This window comes from Lynx rufus, unplaced genomic scaffold (assembly GCF_022079265.1).
Source record: "Lynx rufus isolate CCGP_SWC_20201006 ecotype Redwood Valley unplaced genomic scaffold, mLynRuf1.p SCAF_7, whole genome shotgun sequence".
NCBI classification, from domain to species: domain Eukaryota; kingdom Metazoa; phylum Chordata; class Mammalia; order Carnivora; family Felidae; genus Lynx; species Lynx rufus.
The window spans coordinates 19,104,351-19,120,000 of record NW_025814889.1 but is presented as its reverse complement, the minus strand read 5'-3'; the positions used below and the strand labels follow the sequence as shown (position 1 = coordinate 19,120,000).

The window sequence follows — 15,650 nt, the reverse complement described above, 5'->3', positions numbered from 1 at the left end:
TAGGAAGAAACTTTTTGCAAAGGATAAAAACGAGGCAAAACTACCTTGCTTTACAGATTCACCTATAGTTAAAATTGCCTGTGACAGGAATTAGCTGATTCCCTGTTAACCCATAGAAACCATGCCTCAAAGCACCCAAAAGCCCAGGAGACTATTGTTCAGCCCAGAGGTCACTTATGATGAAGTGTGTGTGCTAGCTTTCGGTCAGCACAGCTGGTCAGATGGAAAGATGTAATTGGGAGTAACTGGGTGGCTTGTTCAAGACCACCGTCCATATTCCTGAAGCTGAATTTGGTGAAATGTATTGTTCTCAGTCTTCGGATGAATTGTGGACCAAGAGACTAAATGTTTTGTTTTAGACTTGGAAAGGCCAGGTTGTTACATCGGCACGTGCTCCTTAAAAGCATGTTTAATGTAATTCATAAATACTTATTTCATTTGTTGTGTTTACATGTCTGTGAGTCTGTTTTCCATCCTGGTGGCAAGCTTCTTAGAGGACAGGGGCAATGTTCCTGCCTGGCTCATGGTAGGTGCTCAAAATATGCTTGCTGAATAAAGGGTAAAGGTTTGAATGAATGATGGTAACAGGCTCTGGAGGGCATCTCAAGATGCAACCATACGTTACCTGTATTAGTTCCCTATCGCTACGGTAACAAATTACCACAAACTTAGTGGCTGAAAATAACTTAAACTTGTTGTCTTCCAATTCTGGAGGTCAAATGTCTGAACTGCGTCTCAATGGGCTAAAATCAAGGGGTTGACAGGATTGCATTCCTTCTGGAGAGTCTAGAGAAGAATCTACTCCCTTACTTTTTTCCAGCTTCTAGAGGCCTCCTGCATCCGTGGTTTATGGCCTTTCATCCAGTTACAAAACCAGTAGCATAGCATCTTCAAAATTCTCTCTGATTCTTCTGTCTCCCGCTTTCACAAGGACCCTTGTGATTACGTTGAATCCACCAGGATAATATCCCCTCCCCCTCTATCTCAAGGTCAGCGGATGAACCATCTTAATTCTATCTGAACTTCAGTTCCCTTTTGCCCCTCAAACAAACGTATTCACAGCTTCCAGGAATTAGAACACAGACGTTGTTGGGGGGCCACTTATTCAACCTACCACATTGTTCAAACAGCACTTTTTTTAAAAGAATTTGCAACCTAGACTAGATAGCTGATTCCCCCCCTCCATTTCTATAAACTACGTAAAAGTATCCAAATGGCATATCATTATTTTGAGAACAAGAGCCTAAATATATAAATTAATCCCATTCAACTTTCTTTCTGGCAAATCGTTTCCATCTGCTTTATATCTGTATGAATCATAAGGACTGCTGGAAGGACTTAGGAATCTGGTACCAATGAGGAAACACCAATGAAAGCAAGTGTAAGCTTTGAAAATAAGCCGCCATTGTGTTTGGATAATAGCCCATTAACAAAGGTTAATTTTCCTTAAATGGCAGCACATTTTGATTTTCTAGAATGAACTTCAAGCCATTAGAGTCTGTTGGGTAAACTTTTAAAACAAAATCTGACTGTATTGTTCTGAGTAATTGTGTAGAAATACAATTTTTAAATCAACATTCATTTTTAAAATTTAAGAAAATCAATAAGAAATTCATTTAAGCAAATAAAAGGCAAGTTGATGAACTTTAAGCATTTACAAAGCAACTCAGAACATTCGTTTTTAGCTTATAGACTAATGAATACTAAATGGAGACCATTTCAGAGAAAGAACTTTGTTTTCCTTCTGTGGGAAATGGAAAGAGTGCTAATTAGGAGTATGAAGCATTATGACATAATGAAGCTACTGACTCGCTCCAAATTTGTCCTGAATTTTGTTAGCTCCAGGGCTATCGTGGTAATTTCACTCTCTATCTTGTGTCCAAGAATCAACTACCGTCTGCCTCGGAGTAAGTTTACCTATGCTGACACTTTTACCACCAACCTAATTGTTTATTTATTTAACTGATGGATTCTGTTCTCATTAGAGCCTGTCATCATATTAAAACGTGTTTTGAGCCCAGAAAGGAATATACTATATTTTTAAAATTTAAAGCTATCTGTTGAGTCTTTTCAGATTATTGTCTTTCTACATTCATATAAACAAAATTAAACAAAAATGCAGGTGAAGAGGTCAAATCCCAATGTAGACCTTTTCTATCCTATTCTGATTTTTAAAAAGAAGAAGAAAAGAAAAAAGAAAATCAGCCCATGCACTCATAGCAAATCTGGGTTCTACAGATATTCTCACGAAATAATTCTTGATCCTGACTTACATTTTTCCTATGCAACTATGGAAATATGAAAGGTCTGTCTCTTGATTTTTTTCCCCTGAGAGTCAAAGGCAGGATATTAGTGGTACTTCTCCATTAGGGGTGTGAAGGTGTAGTCCTCTGCTTCCAAATGGCTTGTGTCATATCAGCCCTCCTTCCCAGAAAACAAAAACAAAAACAAAAACTGACGGAAAAAACTGTGCACAGAGTTCTATCCTTTCCTTCTGGATTTTATATATACCATAACATGATGTAACATAACATAATGTAACGTAAAATTGCATATTACACACACACACACACACACACACACACACACAATTTAGTTGGTTTCCTCTGATTGTGCTTTTGACTTTGTTCTGACATTATTTCCAATTTTTTCCTACAGCTAGGTTGATGAGAGTTCTGATTCTCCAAATCCTGCTAACATTCTTTACTAAGGGACTTCAATCTCGAAACTCTTCCGCTGGTCTTTTTTAGATTGATCTGTCCTTGGGAAAGTTACCCACCTGATGCTGAGCACAAGGATTTCCCAGACTCCTAGTCCCGTTCTTAGCTTCCTCCCCAGGTCAGGTATAGGATAATTAATTTCTTCTGGTGAGAAGGAGGTAATAAGGCGCATGAATAAGAGAAGACATCCCTGGGCATGATTGAGGTTCACTTTAGATCACTTTCTTAACCAACTGACTTGTTGCCAGCATTTGTGATTTGCTGATTAAATCTTTCTTTGGTATGAGGCACAGGAAGCAGCAGGGGACGAGCTATACCAAACTCTAGCTCTCATTTCCCCCCTCCCCTCTGCCACATCCTTCATTGCCAAACAGTCCCTTGTGACATTAAATGGATCGGACACTTGCAGCTCATGAATGACGTGTATGGCTGGAATCTTCTGAGAACCCGGAAGATTCTCAGGTCTCAAGCAGTGACTCATTCTATCAACCCTGATTAGGGTCATCAATAGTTAATGTTTTGCATTTTACTGATATTAGGACTTGCACGCTTTCCCTCTCTCTCTTTTTAGGTCTTGCTCCCTCTTGGAATAAAGTGTCGCTAATCCTGTTTAATTGCTCCCATTAGAGTGGGTTGCAGGAAAATGCTGGAAAAAAAGACATGACTCTGTTTCCCATTGTGTGAGCCAGTTGTGTTTTGTAACACATATGATTTGATTTTTCATTTTGATACCTTTTGCATTATTTCAATCATTGTTTTACTTTATTAAAGGTAATTTAAGTCCCAAATAATAGAAGTGGCACAAATACATCTTAAAGTTCTTTTTTCACAATATTGAGGTATAAGTGACATTAAATAAACTGCACATATTTAAAGTGGACAACTTAATACATTTCGACATATGTATGCACCCATAAAACCATTTCCACAGTCAAGATAATCAACATGTTTCTCACTCCTAAAAGTTTCTTTATGCCTTTTGTTTCTTTGCGCTCTCTGCCTCCTACCCTCACCTCTATGCCCAGGAAACTAGCACTCTGTTATCTGTCATTGAGATGAGTTTGCATTTTCTAGAATTTTCTACAAATAGAGTCTTTCACTATGTACTTTTTTGAGGGGAGAGGGAGGTCTGGCTTCTTTTACCAAGCTTAATTATTTTGAGATTATTCCATATTGTGTATATCAATGATTTGCTCCTTTTTATTATATAATATATTGCAATTTGTTTATTCACTTGTTTGTTTATGGACATTTGGGATTTTTTTTTTGTCTATTATCAACAAAGCTGCTATGAATATCCAAGTATTTGTATGAACACAGGTTTTCCTTACTCTTGAGTAAATACCTAACATTGACATGTCTGGATCGTTAGGTAATTATGTTTAACTTCTTAAGAAACAGCCAGACTCTTTCCAGAGTGGCTGTACCTCTTTATATCCCCATGAGTGGAGTACGAGAGTTCCAGTCCCTCCGTGACCCCACCAACACTTGATGTGGCCGGGCTTTTTAATTGTAAACATTCTTTACAGCTACGTAGTGGTACCTCATTGTGCTTATAATTTACATGCCCATGATGACTAATGGTGCTGAGAATTTTTTCGTGCGCTGATTTGTCTCGGTATATCTTCTTTTGTAAGGTGTGTGTAAAAATTAGTTCTCAAATTCTCAGATGGGAAAGGATGTGAGGAGCTCTAACATAATCAATCACTACCAGTGGGAGTCAGGGCTGGCACTCTGGAAACGAACAGATCAGTCTCTCTTGATGTTCTGCCCTCCGGCCATGTAAATGAGGTTTCTCCTCTGTTTTCACTGGGGTTTATCTTCGCTGGTTCAATATAGAAAAGCATAAATGCTTCGCTTATCTCTGAACTTCATCAAACTAATAATTCCGCTTAGAAGTCAGCGCTGAGAACAACATTGTACAGAGTATGTCACAGGGAGCTTTCCGTATTTATTGAGTGCCTCCTATAGGACAGACACTGCTCTCTACCTTGCAGTGCTGATGGATGAGACCCCGTCCTCAAGGCGCTAGCGATATCCTAGGAGAACCTCACTGAAATATGGTGCATCCCAAGGTCTGAGGTAGCATCTTTCTTTGAGAAAATAAATAATACATGAAGATGCAAATAAATATTGCAATAATCAACACACTTAAATCACGGGGGCTATGATCAAGCAAACCAAGAATTTAGGAAACTGGCTTTATACTGTGGAACCTTCAAAATGTACGCGTTTGGTGCCACTGCAGTGTGGGTCACAGCAAAATGCCAGGTCACCTGTGCATAAGATACATCGATGAAATCAGATGTGCAGGGAACTTTACGTATATTATCTTTTATCTTTACTACAACCCACCAAGTCTGGGCTTGTAAACCCATTTTATAGAGGAACAGACTTGATGTTGAAGTAGCTCCTCTAAAATTCATCAACCGGCAATTTCCAAAAGGAAAATTAAACTCAGATCCATTAGACTCCGTGACAGTTTGTACCCATCTTTTATTAGTGCCTAGAAAAACTGATCTTACGTGGGACCCCTCCCTAGAAAAAAACACTTTGCGCTCAGCTCTAATTTTGCACCTTTCGATCTATAACACCTTAGAAGTAAGAATAAGCTGCTTCGAACAACAAAAAAGGTCTATGCAGTAAAAACAAATATTCTGGCAGGCCCATTTCCAGATAGATATGTTTAAAACTCCTCCAGAAAAAAGAAAGCGGTATCCCAATGCGAAGTCCTATTTCGATAACTCATTTCCAGATTGGAAGCAGACCCACATCCTGTGCACGGATCAAACTGTAAGGTGGTGATGAGATTTGCTCTGCCAAAGAATTCAGTAAAGCTTGGGTGTTAAGAGCTTCATTTGAAGCTTTCTGCAATTCTCTGCTGTGGCTGCTGACGTAGCTGAATACATACTGAGAACCTTCCGGGTTCTCCCTCTGCTCAGAATGTTCAGAGAATATCAGTGAGGACAATGCTAGAGACCAGGACTCAAGGCTTGTCAGATGCGGTACAGTTTAGGCTCTGACAGAAAGCCTTGGCCTGGAGGCCTATGGGGGCCGTTGTGCACTTTTTATATTTTTTAGAGGAAGCAGTTGTGACCTGTTGTCACTGGCGACTCCAACATGATCTGTGTATCCTGGGAATTTCTTGTAAGGTGCAGATAACCTGAAAAGCGATTTGGGAGATCTGTCTCCCATATCATTACAATTTAACAGGGACCACGTCAACTCAGGAAACGAAAGTGAAAAATAAACACAAACCCACTTTGCATTCTCTGCCTCCGTTGATGTGTTTTTTTATTCCCCAGATAAGATTGGGAGCATCTGCTTGGGCCCAGAACGGGGCTAGGTCTGGAAACAGATCTGATGAAAGGTACAGTCAGAGCCGGAAGCCTCTGGGTTAGTTTAGACTTCACAGAGAGTGTGTTATTTTACAGATTGAACGTTTGTGGCAACACTGTGTAGAGCCAAGTCTATCGGCGCCATTCTCCAATAGCATTTGTTCTCGTACGTCTCTGTGTCACATTTTGGTAGTTCTCCCAATATTTCAAACTCTCACTATTTTTGTATTTGTTGTAGCGATCTGTGATCAGCAATTGCGAATCGCGACTCGCTAGAAGTTCAGATGATGGTTAGCGGTTTTTAGCAAGAATGTATTTTTAAATTAAGGTATCTACGTTTTCTTTTTTAGATATAATTCTGTGATACACTTAATAGACTATACTGTAACCATAACTTTTAGAGGCACTGGGAAACCAAAACATTCATTGACTCCCTTTATTGTGATATTCGCATGATCACAGTCGTATGGAAGGGACCCACGATATCTTCGAGATATGCCTGCACATATTTGTGAAACTGTATGGTCCCCACTCTTTCCCAGCCATCCCCCCACCCCACGCAGGCTTCACGAAGACTGGGCCCATTTTGCTCACCATTTTATAGTAAGCATGTACTACCAATAGTGTCTGACTCACAGTAGGGACTCGCCGATGTGAGTTTGCCCCTTACCATCATTCTCCACAACACGGCAGCAATGGCCTCCAACAAATGCAGCTGACCTGTTATTTGTCGATGCAAGAGCTTGTAATGACTTCTAACTAAAGAGTAAAAATCTGAATTGTGTGGTGGTAGGGCATACAAGATTCTTTACAGCCTGACCTGCGGATTTTTATTATTGTTAAATATATTTAATAAACACCTACGACCTACCAGGCACTGTGTGGTCTCTAGGAATTTATCAGTAGACACAACAAAGGTTTTGCCCTTTGGTGGGTAGGGACGTACAACAAAGAAGTAATTTTTACAGTGTGGTAGAAGGCAACACGTGCTGTGATAAGAAGGAAAAGTCGGGGGGGCACCTGGGTGGCTCAGTTTCTTGAGCGTCTGACTTGGGCTCAAGGCATGATCTCACTGTTCGTGAGTTCAAGCCCGCATGGGGCTCTCTGCTCTCAGCAGAGACTGCTTTGCATCCTCTGTTCTCCTCTCTGTGTGCCCTTCCCCCGCTCTCTCTCTTTCTTTCTCAAAAATAAACATTTAAAAAAAAAAAAGAAGAAGGAAAAGCTGGATAGGATGCCCGTGAAGGGGAATGTCAAGGGGCTAGTGGAAGTTTGCAACTTTAAACAGGACGGTCAGCGTAGGCCTAATTGAGGGGACGGTTGAGCAAAACTTGAAAAAAGTGAAGGACTTCACTGATTTCTGGGGGATGGCTTCCAGCAGAGGGAATAGCCAGGGTGAAAACTCTAACGCAGGAGCATGCCTGGATGCCTGGTGTGTTGGAGGAACACCGCGCAGGTCAGTGTGGCTGGAGCAGAGTGAAGGCGTAGGTCGCGCATAGGAAATAAGACCGGAGAGGCACAATGGGAGTTCAGGGCCTACGGCCGGTCATCGTGATGGCTTAGACTTTTTGTTTTGTTTTGTTTTCTTCTAATTTTGAGAGTGGATTTGAACAAAAATCTATTCCGATCAGACAGCACAAACCCAGAAGTGGTTAGGAGGGCTCCCAACTTAGACTTTTTCTTTGAAAAGGATGGCGAGCCATTTGAGAACATTGAGGACATAAATGATGTATTCCGACCTACGTTTTAAATACGTTCCTCTAGCTGCTCTGCTGAGAGGAGACAGTAGGGGAATGATGTCAGCTAGGGAGCACTGCAGTAGTCTAGGTGGCTTGGGCCACAGTGGTAGGTGGGGGGGATATGCCCAGAACCTGCTCATCCCTCAGCATTTCAGCTTGCCGGTGTACCTGGGTAGGGCAGCCTTTCCGTGGCTGGGATAAAGCCCTCGGGCCAAAGAACGCAGATTGCGGCGCATGGAATGCAGCGGTAGAGGTAGGGCCTGAGGAATCTGCACAAGGCATAAAAGCAGCCTCAGCTACAGTGAGTACTCTGACATCGAGTGTGTTCTGGGAGAATGGCATGGCGGACGGACGAGGCAGTCTGGAATGACTGCTGGGCAACACTGAGGGCTACGGTAGGCTCATGGGCATGAAGGTAAGGCCTGATGATGTGGTTACAGGCTGTGCCGCCATCAAGTTCACCCGTATGGGTGTGGCATGGAGTGGGTGGAGAATGATGGCGTATGCAAAGGGAGGACAAGTGACTGGGGAGCTTCACCTGAGTAAAATGAGGACAGGTTGCTGCAGGCAGATGAGGGAGAATGGAAGGTGACAGGACCAATGGGTAGGAAAGCCCTCAGAAGTTGCAGCACTGGCAGAGTTAAGGCAGCAAAAGGGGTGGACTGGGGAGACAGTGAATGTTGGTCAGGGTGGGATGCATGAAACTGAGATTAGGAAGGAAGGGCGATTCCTGATGAAGTTCTAGGTTAATGGCCGTGAAAATGAGAAGCTGAGGCAAGGTGGAGGATTAGATCACTGGCAGAGAGGAGCTTCTGGGACTGAGAAGCCTGGTGTCAGAAGGATCCTATTGGAGAGCACTGCAATTTCCAAGAATGAAGATATTCTGGTGTTGGGGAGAGTGGCAATGAGTCAGATGCTAAAATCACCAAGAAGCAAAAGGAAATATCCTGGGGTCCGCTGTAGAGTAGAGGGTGATATAATTTGTAGACTTGAGACTCAGAGCTAGCATATCTGTTGGCTTAATTTCTTCCCATTCTTCTCCATCCAAACTACTACTACTAAAAAAAAAAAAAAAGAACACCTTTTGAGAGTTTACTATGTACCGCTACTGGGCAAAGTACTTTACATGAATAAACTCAATTTTCATAACAATCCCAGGCAACGTGGATTATGGTCATCTTGGTCTCACCCTAAAGGAAAGTGAAGGAAGAAGAAGTTAGGTAACTTCCCAGTGTCACACAATTGGTAAGTAGGCAAGTGAGGGTACAAATCCAGGCAGGGGTTCCGCTGATACTTCTACTCCAGTCACTACACTCCAGTGTTTTTCTCAACCAAGACTAAGACCTTGGCAAGCAGTGCCCTCAGAGCAAGTCTTCGGCTGGATAATATGTGCCTAGTCAAAGCTTATGTCCTCTGGGGCGGTGCTACTCAGAGCAGAGTCCATGGATCAGCATCACTAGGAGTTCATTAGAAATGCAAATTCTCGGGGCGCCTGGGTGGCGCAGTCGGTTACGTGTCCGACTTCAGCCAGGTCACGATCTCACGGTCCGTGAGTTCGAGCCCCGCGTCGGGCTCTGGGCTGATGGCTCAGAGCCTGGAGCCTGTTTCCGATTCTGTGTCTCCCTCTCTCTCTGCCCCTCCCCCGTTCATGCTCTGTCTCTCTCTGTCCCAAAAATAAATAAACGTGGAGAAATGCAAATTCTCACACTCGACACCAGACCCCAAGAATTAGAATCTCAGGGATGGGACTCAGGAATCTGCTTTAACAAAGCCCTCCAGGTGATTTGTATGCGTTCTAAAATTTGAGGAGCCCTGCGAGAACCCTCTTGAGCCCAATATCTTGAGTATGGATATGAAATATAATATTAAATTCAAAGAATTGTAACATGACTTCCTTTGTCATTTTAACACTATCTTATGATCTAATCTGATCCGAATGTTTTTTTACAAATAAAATCTGTCACCCTTGCATGCAGTAGAGTTTTTCATCCACCTTGTGCTATTGATGAGGACTGAACATAGGAAAGAAGATAATGTGTGAGGCAGGTGATGGGCTCAATCTTAGACCTGTTAAATGGGAGACACATTCAGAGCTCCAGGGTTATTACTTAGGAATCAGTTGGCTAGAGGGGGCCCCAAGCTGGGAGTATAGTTGTCTCTGGGGAGACAGACTTGGGAACCATCAGCCCACGCTTGTTGAAGCTGTGATTGTAGATACGATCATCTATGGAGAAACTGGAGAGCAAGAAGTGAAAAAAGGTGAAAGACAACCAAGTAAGGAACATCACTATTTGAGAGGTGGGCCAAGAGGAAGGAGACTGTGAACATCAGAGACAAATGATATCAGATATAGGAGAAGGAGAAGAGAACGCTGTTCTAGAATGCGAGAGTTTCTGTGAAAAAGGGTTGAATCACAGTATGGAGAATCACAGAAAGATCAAGTGGGATGAGAGCCGAAAATAGCAATTCAAAGGTCACCGTTGGTAAGTCTGACAGAAAATGAGGGTAGAAAAGCTCGTAAGAAGCTGAGAAGTTAGTGGGAGATAAGGCTCTACATCACCAGCAGTACCTCAGGGACTTTGGTGTTGAAGGGACGAAGGTGGGCAGAGTGTTGGTTTGAGAAGGAGTAGGATGAAGGGAAAGATATGTTTTAATAAAAAAAAAGCTGTAAAATGCTTGTAGGTTGAACAGAAGACAGAGGAAAGGGATAAATTAAAGGCGTAAGGAACAGAAGACTTATCCGATTAGGTGAAATTTTCTGAGACCTATGACATTTATAGCATCTTCTTTGGTGCTAGACCCGTAAGAAATGTTTGACAGGTATGTTTACTGAATGAATGCGATAATTATTGGGGTGCAGTACCTCCCTGAGTGAAGAGGGACAGCCCTCCATTGAGAAAGTTTCAAGTTCCCTCCAAGATCTGCTCACATCTCCTGCCATTCCCCACCGCTTCCCTCTTACCACCCCAGGTCAGGAACTCCTCCCCATTTCCAAAACCTGTCACACCCTCACTGTCGCTTTGCACAATGACTCAATGGTTTTGCACCGGGTTTACCTGGGTCTGAAGTACCCTTTCACCTACTCCACCTTCAAGAGTCCTCTCTAATATCAGCTTCACCATGAGGCCTCTTTTCTGTAAGCCAGAATTCATCGCTGCCTCCTAAGGGCCATTATAGCCTTGTGTTCTTAGGTCTTGTGGACGCTTCACAAATTCTCTGCCATCATGTTGTGTACCTGTCTGAATTTCCCTGACTAGACTGGAAACAGGCTTTGGACCTGTCTATAACCAGCTCCTCGGGCAGTGCTTAGCACACAGTGGGCATCAAAGACCGATGACTGAATGCGTGAGCGAAAGAATGTCGAATATTAGTTTTCCAAAACTATATGTGTTTTTCGATGAAGCGCAGTAAAAAACCAGAGCATTGGTTCATGTCAGGAAGTAAAGAGGCACTTTTGAAGACATTGAAACATCAAAGCCTAGAGCAATCAGAATCATGGTCACTCTGTTAAAGTTATAAAGGGTTTTGATCGGCCCTGTTTAACATGAGGGCATTGACAGAGCAAATCCACAGTCCTATAGCTCTCAGAAACAGAAATGTGTGGCTTGGGTGATACACAGATAGAACAACTGGCATTTTTATCAATGTACTTACTAACCAAAAGACCCTTCAAGGGTGCTGGGCCCCTCCTCAGTTCTAGAGAATGACATTAGTCAGTCATGGTAAGTTCCATCATTCTTTCCAGTGGTTGGTTCATGAAAAGTCAGGCCACAGAGTTCTGGCCAATGAGGCATGAGAGAAGCGTCTTGGGAGCCTCATGGAAGAAATTTTCTCATTCTTTTTCTCTGTTTTTCATATAGAATGCTTCACAAATTTGGAGGGTCCATGCTAATCTTCTCTGCATCGTTCCAGTTTTAGCATACACATTGCTGAAGCAAGCACTAGTTTTTCTCACTCTTAACAAGGGTCCATGAAAGGGGCTTCTTTCTAATATTCTTAGATATGTGTCAAGCTGTGATGCCTGGAGCTATTATAGCCCTACTGTGACCAGGAGGTGACAAGACTGAGGAGAATAGCCAACGTAGTGAAAATGGCAGAAGAGAAAGGTAGAAAGATCAGGGTCCCTGGTGGCAATGTTAAGCCACTGAATTAATTCACCCTACAAGGGCCCTATCTCTAGACTTCTTTTTTTTTTTTTTACTGCTTTTTTTTATATAAGACAACAAATGAAGTTCCTATCCTTATGTGTTTTATCCTCAACAACCTGCAGCTGAATGCATCCTGAGAGAAACAGCTGATGACCAGATTTAAAGACCAGCTTTTCTAGCATTACAGGTTACCCTGACCTCATACTTGACTGTGATTCTGGGGCCAGTGTTAAAATATGTTGTAAATCTGCTACCGACTTTTAAAAATGAAAATGCCCAGACAAATAAGCAATCATATCAAGTGCAGACTTCTTTATACAAGATAGGTTTATTTTTTTTAAATAAGCTCACTTGAATATTTGATTCCGTTACTATTACCTCTCCAAAATGCCCCCCAGCGTTTACAGCTTCCAGATTCCAGACTCTACCTACTCCCATGACTGATGAAAGAGGATTTCTTGGCACTCTTGCTTTGTGCAGAACATGAGCTGAGGACATTTCCACGTCAACTTTCCTCTTGAAATATGTTCCAGGAAGAACGTGGCAAGTTTCTTGGGTTATTCTCCTTTGCATAGACTTAAGACCAACTTCAGAAGAGTGCATTTAATAATCCAAACTTATTTATGACTGCAAGAATAACGGCGATGAGAATAATGACTCGGATTTTAGTGACCATGTACTGAAATCTTGTAACGTGCGGGGGATTCCAGGACGGTAGTATAATGTAATGATTGAGAACAAGGGCTTTGGTCTCAAGCAGATGTGGTTTGTGGCCTTGAAAGGTATTTGGGCATTTTCTGGGCAAAATAGGAGTACATGTTCCTATTTTCATTCCAAGGGTCAACGTCAGAGTCCTCAGGAAGGCGAGCGTCCAGGGACTCCTTTCCTTTCGCTCTGAGTTTCTACGTGGAGGAACGTCTATTAGCCGAAAGCTTCTTGCCCCACCCCCTATTTCTCTCTACGTGAGTGATTTGCCTGAACTTGAGATAAAAAGTAGGTCACGGTTGACTCAGCCTCTTCCATCCTTCTTTTGGTTGGCGATCTGCCCCCCAAATTTAATGGGGCCCGTGGCAGACCAGCAGGACCTGTCACGGTGGATCAGCCTGTATGATTCAGCCTAGATTTTGTTAGTAATCAAGCTGACATCTTTATCTCCGCATATCTGACTCTCTTGAAAGACGATCTGAACTCCTAGAAGCAGGGAGCTGCTATACCAGAGGCTCTGTGAAACACCATTTGGCCCTGCTGCTTTGTCCCACACTGCATGGTGGAGGGAGGGGCATAAATCTTAACCGTGTACAAAATCCCTTGTTCCAGTCTCGTTCAGCCAACAGCTCTCGTACGTACTGACACCTAGAAGCCCTGCTTTTCTGTTCACTAGGCGGGCTCAGAAAAAGGAACGGCCACCGTCTCTGGCAACCTCTTCAAATGCCCACCAGGTAGGGAGCTTCTCATGCCTCTTCGAAATGGAGCGACATTGACCTGTGGAAGCCAGGCTGAGTTCTCCAAAGTCCTCATGGCACCAAGTGCAGCTGGTTCTGCCAGTTTTCCTAAAACAGGCGTAGGGCTGTTCCATGGAACCCGCCACAAGTGGCGACACCAGAGCACTGACCTCCGTAACTGTAACAGCAGGGACATTCCCAAGTGGGCAAAAAGGGGAAAATACATAAAAGGACGATTAATGAACGCATATGAAACACGCTAGTCACATCCGCAAATACTAGGGGCAGACATTTACCTGCTCTGCAGGTTAAGAACTAGAATCGGGGCAAGTTAGGTTATTGTTAATGTGAGCCCAGTTTGATTCATGGGGTGGCGAGGAGAGAGGAAAAATGGATCGTAGTAAAAATTGTCATGCTGAAGTTTTGGTGTCCTAATTCTGTGTATGCATTCGATTTGGGAACCTTATTATGAGTTTTTGTGCTTAGATTTGAACAACATGTTGATTTTCTTCCTATTACTGTAGTATACTTCAAATGATAGCCCTAGAGCATCAGGGACTGTGCCTCTGGCCTGCGGCCGAGTCTTGTAGAAGGAATTGTTTGGATCCTGGCCTTGAGGATGGTTCTGACCCAGTTCCTGGGGCTCAGGCTGCCATGCTTTTTGTACAGGAAGCCTGGTCTCCCAAGCATGCCTGTCATCACAGCCACCAACACGGGTGCCATTATACCTGCCATCATGCACCACCATCAGCAGGAGGGAGGGCGGTTATGAGCAAAGGTCCAAGAGACTTCCAACCTGGAGGAGGGAGACGAGCTTGAACCAGCATATCCAGCAGCGCGGTAGGTGTATGGGGGTACAAGCAGGAGGTCAGGTACGGTGAAGACGTGTCTCAGAAAAAAGAATGAGTCTATGGTCCCAGAATAACTGATACATGTACATCCTTTCACATGTATGTATTTGGATGATAAGTTGTAGGGCAACCCTAGTCTGGGAAAGGGTGATTTATTCCCCCTGAAACCTGGAAAAAAACCCATCAGTGGCATCTTAGGGGTGAAGCTTATTAGTGTACAAGTAACTATTTGTGAGTTACCTGCAGTCTGGGCCTGTGGCTTGCCTTCTGCGCCAGACATTGGTGTGTGTATGTGTGTGTGTGTGTGTGTGTGTGAGTGTGTGTGAGAGAGATGGAGAGACCGCATGAAAATTCAATGAATATGCAAATTGAATAAGGCCATCAATTAGCTAAATTGCTAAAATAACTAAAACTGTTACATAACTAAAGTAATTTTCTTTTTAAAAAAACCATTCTGAATGGCAATAGGCTTTGTCAGGAGGTTTCAGGTACACTAACAGGAAAAAAAAAAAGTGATTTTCCAAATAACCTTGAAAGACAATTGGTCTTTAAAAAAAGCCCTTGGGTCCTCAGTGTCCTCATTCACTACAGGATAATGACATGGGGATTCATTTGTTGAAAACCTCCAAGAAGTTTCTGGGAAAAAGATGCACTGTAAGTGCAAAGTCGTGGTGCTCTGACCCCAATACGGAAGGAACCTGAGGGAGGAAGGAAGTGCAAGACTTATTTGCAGATTGTAGGTGGGTTGGGAGATGAGGCTTACAAGAACAGAAAGCGGCCATGTTTGTAGCTTTCTGTGAACTGATCTCTAATAATGAAAAGCCCACACATTTGAGGGTTTTAAGTTAGTCATAGTGACAATTAATTGATTCAGGCTCGGAGACAAGGAGATTGGTAACAAGGACGCTGTCCCCTTACCTGAAGCATCTACTGAGAGACTCTGACCTTCTTGCATAGGACAGGCCTTGGGCCCACGTGCGCAGGTGGACCGTTCATTTTGTGTGGTTTTAGCAGCGCCTGAAGACCGCTAAGTCTTTCAAGGAGTTCTTTCATGAGAGAAGAATTTCACACTATACAGGAGCAGGCGATTGAACCAAAATACAATTAGCTAGTCGATGAGCCAGCATTCTAATTCAGAGGATCGCAAATGATTGTAAAATGGGCACACCCAATTTTAAAGTGAATAGGTTTTAATTAGTTCAAAGCAGGAGAATGCAAAGGTACTGAAAAAAATCTAAGAAAGAGGAGCTTGACAAAAGGAAGTAGAAGTTTTACTTTACAATTTTGCTTAGAACTAGCTCTGTTTGTTGTTTTTCCAAAGTATTGCCTCCAACTATTCCGGAAAAGATAATGTGGCAAATGAAGACAGTCACTCGTAACACTGTGTTTTATTGAGCGGAAGTATTTTTAACTAA

General features: G+C 42.8%; 1 non-coding gene across 1 annotated transcript; it reads right to left on the bottom strand.

Moving 5' to 3' along the window:
• Positions 1–11,628: 11,628 nt before the first annotated feature.
• LOC124502790 (U6 spliceosomal RNA) lies at positions 11,629–11,734 on the bottom strand. Its single transcript, XR_006960040.1, has one exon. It is a non-coding gene; the product is annotated as a U6 spliceosomal RNA (small nuclear RNA).
• Between the last annotated feature and the right edge of the window lie 3,916 nt (positions 11,735–15,650).